Source organism: Ischnura elegans, chromosome 7, assembly GCF_921293095.1.
Source record: "Ischnura elegans chromosome 7, ioIscEleg1.1, whole genome shotgun sequence".
Taxonomy (NCBI): domain Eukaryota; kingdom Metazoa; phylum Arthropoda; class Insecta; order Odonata; family Coenagrionidae; genus Ischnura; species Ischnura elegans.
In genome coordinates, this window is record NC_060252.1 from 90,253,359 (window position 1) to 90,260,575 (window position 7,217).

The following is a 7,217-nucleotide window of genomic DNA, read 5'->3' on the forward strand; positions in this document are numbered from 1 at the left end:
AATCAACTCATAAATGAGATGTGTAAATGGTCATGTTTATCAAGTTCATCAGAAATGCTACGTAATATTCAAGCTTAAACCTATATTAAAATTTTTTGTTACACCATCTTTATATATTTACATGTACCTACATCATAATAAGGCTCCTACATACCCAGTGGATTCATTACCCAAATGGGGTCTCACTAATGAATAACACATAATGCCAAAATTTCAATTGACGTAGAATTTAATCAATTGATATACTGGCTTGAACATACGGAATCTTATAAGTAAGATAAATGAAAATGATGAATTAGTGAAGGAAATGGGTAGCAGTTTGAAAAAAATCATGGAGGAAGAAGAATGAATTTGAATAGTGTTTGGAAAAATTATTAGCCATAGTTACTCCATCAGTTGCTTCCTCAGTTCCCGCAAAACATTTAATAAGGAATATTGTTACTCTTTTCTCAAAGAATTTAAGTAATTCCTGAATGATTCCTAATTCATCAACTGTCGGAGGAAGAAGACCCTGATAAAAATAAACTCCTCCATTGAGGAGAGGTCTACCCTCCATTGAGGGTAAGGGAAGGATAGGTGTACCCTTCCTATACCCTTCAGAAAGGGTACACGAAGGGTATTTTAGAACATTGGTGGGTACGCCCTCTCCTTCCTGGAGTGTACGGGAAGGGTACAGGAAGGGTAGGACTAATATAAAAACTAAATATCCATAAATTAACATAAAAATTTAAAAAATCGCTAATAAACTAAATTAAACGAATGGGGATGAGTTGCAACAGTGATTTCTAAAGTTATAGGGGAGAAAAAAAATTAGCCTTCATATGGTCTTAAACCCAGGACCTACATATTGGAAGATCATGAACTAGTGATTTAGTGACCCAGCTGCTGTGTCATTACGCATCCCTCATTAATATTCCATAAACTTATCGAGTTGCATTGGATGGATTATCGATATTGTTTTTCTCAATTCAGTCCCATAATATATTTCAAGTACTGTATTCAATTTCTCGGATTACCTTCCTGTATTTCAGTAATATTTATTCCATGTAAAAAAGGTGGTCACTTATTGACATCTTAGATTACCATTACTTTATTTAATCATCTTATGAATATATTTCTAGCAGTTGATGTAGATAACGATAATTCTATAAAATTTAATCCAGCTACCGGTTTCATGCAAGGTCTAATACTTATATTTACTTCCAAAAACCTTCCTAATGCTGTATTTTTTCTTTGGTGTAATTTTACAGTGATGCTGTACCAATCTTTTTCCTGGGCATTGATCCTGGTGTTGGTCTGGGCTGCTGTCACGGATAAGAGAAATAAGCAAGGGAAAATACAGTGTCCACATTTGGTACGAGTATGGCATCGGAGCAGGAAATCAGGGGAAATAATTGTAAACACGTGAGTGAAGAAAATGGAATTTTCATTTGAAATTGCAATCTACACAGGGGTGCCAACCCCCCCAACCCCATAGCTGTACTACAACTCACCCTCACTGACGACCAAATCCTGCGAAAACAGATGTGACTAACCACGTATGTAGGGGGGTAACTGGGGTCATAACCCCCCAAATTTTATCTAAAACAATTTATTTTTATTGGTCCCACAATTTTTGTATCCTTGTAAAGAAGTAATGAGAATGTTTATAGAGGGAGTTAGATATATTATGAACGCCAACATAATACGGTAGATCAGATAATAAAAATAAAATAACGGAGATATATAGATTGTAGGACACATTGATTCAGAATGTCGGTTTTTCCACGATAGATAAGACGAGACTATAGAGGCATCGTTAGGACTTACTTAGAAATAGGTTAGTTAACTTATATTGTAGACTACTACCTTATTGTACTCCTTAATATATGCTTCTGTATATTATTATTATTATTTCTAACAGCATTCTTTGCATATTATTAAAATTAAAAGCGTACTTATTGGTATACGTGAATGCCCGCGGAGCAGAAATTCGTATATTTCACATCCATGTTAATTCTTTTCATTCGCATATTTCACTATTTGCTGAAATTAACAGGAATATTCGTGATTACGTGAGTGAAAGAATGTAGCTACCGTGTAGTTTAAAGTGAAACTGCAATCTTTGTACGGGTTCAATCCCCTCCCTGTCTTCAAGACGACTGACCGCCCTCCCAAACCTCACGACTAATGCCACAACAACAAAACAGATGCGAATCGCCTCCGTAATTTTTAATTCGTGTTTCAATAGGCCTACTATTTGCACATGTGTGATATTAGTGTTCGTTGGGGCTGCTGCCAAAATCCAATTAAAGCCTAATTATTAAATTTTTAAATGCTTTTCTCTCTCAAACCCGGGCTTACACGGACAAAACCCTTCACCAGTATTCCTATCTAAGCGTCTACTTTCAAATAAAAAAGGTTTCGTCTTCTTTCTCGACATCACTTACGCAAAGTCTCCTTGTCAGAAAAATACGTTATTTTTTAAATCATTCGTTTATCTGTAATCGCTTTCTCTCGTTGTAGGGGGTCTGCTCCCCCCAGACCCTCTTCCCCCTGAAAAAGGCTTCTCGCCTTTTCCGGTCACTCTGCCAGCTTTTATAATTATTGTTAGACCCCATGACGCAACAGCTTACCTGCCTCCATTGTTGAGATAAAAATTCACGAAATAGTGAAATTGCACGATTTGGCCAGAATTACTCCTATTGGACTTAAAATCGGATTCTCGACGCATCACGTGGTCTGGAATCGAAATATTACGTTAGAAAACGATTTTGTTGACTCTCAAAAATTATAGGCACGGGTAGGCAACAATGTTACAGATAGAAAGTGTAGTGTTTTCAAAATTTATCCCAGGGTTTGAGACCATTTCGGAGGGAATCGATTCGACGACTTTTTTTGTATATTGTCTCGTTCACTCCAAAATATTTCTATGAATCAGTCAGTCAGTGTTCGGAATTGCGTTTTGCTGTATATTGATTACCCTGTAGCCGTTTCGTCAGGCATATCCTAGGCAACTACGGGGTTCCCGAGGTTGGGGAAAAGGAAATGACATTTGCATAGCCACGAGGAAGGTTGAGGGGGTCCGGAACCCCCCCGAAAAATAAAAAAATAATTACTTTGCTGAATAAAATATATCAAGATATTGCAAAATCACGAATTAACAAAATTTTCTATGAAAAATGAAGTTTTTTCGATTATGATAAGTGTTAAAATTAGTTGTACACCATCTACTTATTACCCTGTTTTTTATTTTTTCCAACTTTCCCACCTAGTTTTGGACCCCCTCCGAACAAAATTTCTGGCTAATTAACTTTAATAGCTTATGGAGAAATAAAAAACCTAGTGCCTACTGACCCACAATCTTTTTATTTCTTGCTGTCAACTAGTTTCGGCGTCTATACTGTCATTATCAAGAAGGGCAGACGGTATAGACGTCGAAACTAAATGACAGCAAAAGATAAAAAGTTTATTGAACAGTAATTGGTTTTTGTTTCACCATGAATACTTCATCGTTCCATCAAGTAACGCCCAAATCAGTTGATTTTATCATTAATATCTTAGGCGGAAAGTGTTGCAAACCTGTGTGTCAATAGACGTCATAAACTCTAATAATTCAGAACGAGAAATTACATATCAAGAGGACATTTTCCTCAATGAAGGCATAGCAACAGGTGATCCGCGTGTTGACAACAAGTGCTATAAAAAAATTAACATTGCGCATTTGCGACTTCGTTTCATTGACCAAACGGAAATAAAATAAAACTATTAACGAAGCATGTAACAAAATGAAATAACGCCCCGGCTGGGCTCGAACCACCAACCTTTCGATTGAGAGCTGAACGCACTAGCCGATTTCGCCACGGAGGGGATGCAGGAAGAGGATTTCTATTGGTCGAGCAATAAGGATTTGTTTACGCGATACCTTACTTTCGCTTGATTAAAATTAGATAGAAAATATAGTGTTCCTAAAAATTTTCCTGGAATTTCGGAAGGGGTAGATTCCAGGATTTTTTTTTCGTACCTAGTCCCGTTCACACCAAACGTTAGTATAAATCAGTATGTCAGTTGTCAGAAGTGGATTTTATAGTATAACTAGCTGACCCGGCGAACTTCGTACCGCCTAACAATCAATGAACTTACAGTTTATTTACACCATTTATAAATCAAGAGCGGCTGTATCGTTTTCAATCATGTTTAATTTATTATAATAAAATAAGGATACAAATTCAATAAAACTACGTAAATGAGTACCAAAATTGTTTGTCAGAAAGATATTTTCTTTATTGAATCTACATAGGGTGGATCGGATCACGTTTACGCGGATTTTTTTCAACAAATTTTCTTACGTTTTAGCTTAAGAAATTTTGGGCGTTGTGGTTTAATAAAGCAGTTCATGAAATAAAAATTACACGCATTCAGTTGTCGGCTATTTGCGTTATTAGCTGTAAAAAATGTTTTTAGGTCTAAGTCTGTTGCATACACTTGGCCCATTCAGGGGGCAGGTTGACACGACGCCAGACCGACGCTTGACTGATGCTCAAAATCGTGCAAGAAAAGCCCCTATGAAGCAGCATTCGCATTAAATGACTTAAGGCGCGCCAGTTTTAGTATCTCTGTTTGAAATAAATTCACTGCGTAAACGTACTGCATGCGTAAACGCACCGCGGTGAGCCCTACGCATTCGGGTTTAATGCCTTTCGTCAAGCACCTTCTGATAAACAACAGTTTTTGTTTTATTATCAGGCGCAAGATGAAGCGGATGAAGCTAAATAAATATAGCGAAGCAAAGCAGTGACGCAGAGAGGGGAGGTTTTGGGGGATAAACCCCCCCCTCCCCCCCAAGAGCTTAGAGAATTTTTTTATGAAAGATTTTGTTATTAACATTAGGGGGACGGATGACTAACAAACAAAACATTTAACTATTCACACAGCCAAGAAACCCACTATTTTGAACCATTTATCTTAAAAAATGTCTGGGGGAAGTGCCCCCACACTTCCCGCTTACCTTAGCGAGTTTTCTATACCCTACAGACCCGTGGTATTAGCTGCGCCCAAAACCCCCTATCCTAGCTACGCACTTGAAGCGAAGGAAGAAATACAGAGGATGGTTTATCGACTCGTGAACATAGCACGCTAAATTGACCATGAGAAAATCATGGGTTTTCATTAGCACATGAGCACAAACAACACAAAAACTGAAAGAATGACCATGCGATTTTTTAATCGTTATCACGAATGCAACACGAATTGTAAATTGAATACGTTTAAGCTCAGAAGGGCATATGAGATGAGATCATGGAATCTACGGAATGAGGACTTCCTAACCTTTGAATTTTCCTTTGAGTAAAGTTGCGTGAATCACATTCATCACCAATTTTTTTAATGATCAAACACGTTCCGTTGGATAGTTATGGTTGGTTTAGGCTTCGAAAGATCATGAGCACAGATACTACATTTCTCTGTAAATCGTGCCTTGGTAAGCCAGGTACGTCCAAGGACTTAAAATATTCAGATAGATAGTTGGTGATTTCGTCTTCGTTTGTTACACATTTAAAAGATTCGAATCCATGCAGAGTAGGAACTATTTGAATTTACCTCGTTTTAGTCATCCACATCTTCGTTCTTGCTCGCTAAATCAACCATCTTTGATTCTTTTGGTGATCAATCATATTCTGGAACTCTTTGTTGATGAGCTCACCTTCCTTTGTTGATGAGCTGAAACTAATTTGCAATCATTCCAAGGAAATGAGTTAAAACTACTCGATTCCTCGACAGGAACACGGACATTACCGTTTGTCAACAATTGCTTGGAGATTTGTTTACAAACACGGTAGTGAAGTGTCAACTCGAGCTGGGCCACGGCTGGGCTTACAATCAGCTCGAATTAAATTTTAAAAATGTAATTTCAATTTAATTAATATTTTGAATATATTTAGTAATTAAAATGTTATATTGTTACTAAATTCAGTTATTAAAGTGGTAAAAACAAAACAAATTATTTAATTTGTAGTTTTGACCGACTTATCAATTGTTGTGTTACTATAACTCCTAAAAGCATGTCCTTCGGAAAGAGATGAATTTTTTTTGTGAAATTATCCTTTTTTAATGGCCTATATGTTAACCCCGCCTGAGACGAATCCAAAGAACCAAATCTCATTGAAATCGGTGCAGCCGTTCTCGAGTTATAAGTGTTCTAACAAACACGATTTTCGACTTTCTTTTATATATATAGATTATGCTACACTTTGGCGATAAAGAATTCTAAATACACTCATTGTGGTTAATAAAACCAATAAAATTTTATTCCCACATGCAAGAGTATAGATAAATATAATATAATTAGTTATAAAAGATGAAAATTATCCTTACTTGCTTATTTATTAATATTTGGAGCCATTAGACGCTTTCCACAAGAAAGAAGCCATCTCGTAAGATCCGATAATCGTTTGATACTTTTCTTCCTTAATTTATTTAATGTTAACACAAAAAACTACACAATACAACACAATCACCACAACGTGCTTCCGCACGTACACAATCGAACACACTTCACACTATATGCACCATGCGCTAATTCAGCGATTTCCAGATTCGCATTATTTTATCAATCCACATTAACCAATGCACTCATTCACTTTGTACCACGAAAGATTAACATCTTCGATAAGTGTAAAGCACTTCCTTCACGTTATCAGAACAGGGGAATAATTTCTTCACTAGACAGAAAAGGCACACTCATGAATAAAATTCGACACCCTCGTCACACGGTTACCCAGCAACTGAACGATATTCAGAGTCACTTCGCATAGTCGATGCGATATTTTTTCTCCTTCCTCAACTCTGAATTGCGTCATGCCGAAGGCCTAAAGACTCACGATCTCTTTCTACGGTTAGTACGTGACCACAGTTCACTGTACTTTCAAGCCCGGTCACATTGAAGAAAATGCGGCCAGCCGAACTGCAGTTGTTCGTCATGTTAACCGCGCGAGTGAAAATATTAGCGATCTGACTACGTAGATTTCCGCGGTGTTCAGGTTCCAATTTCTCCATATTCTCCATTAACCGACGCGGTTGCACCGGAAATATGGAGAAATTGGAATATTAGCGATCATTCACGATGACTTCTTACGGGATCTACAGTGATTCTTTGGGTATGTGTAATGCTAATCTACGCACCTCAGTGATTGTAGTCTAATATATAGGGTTGACATTTATCTCATGTTTGGTGAAGATTC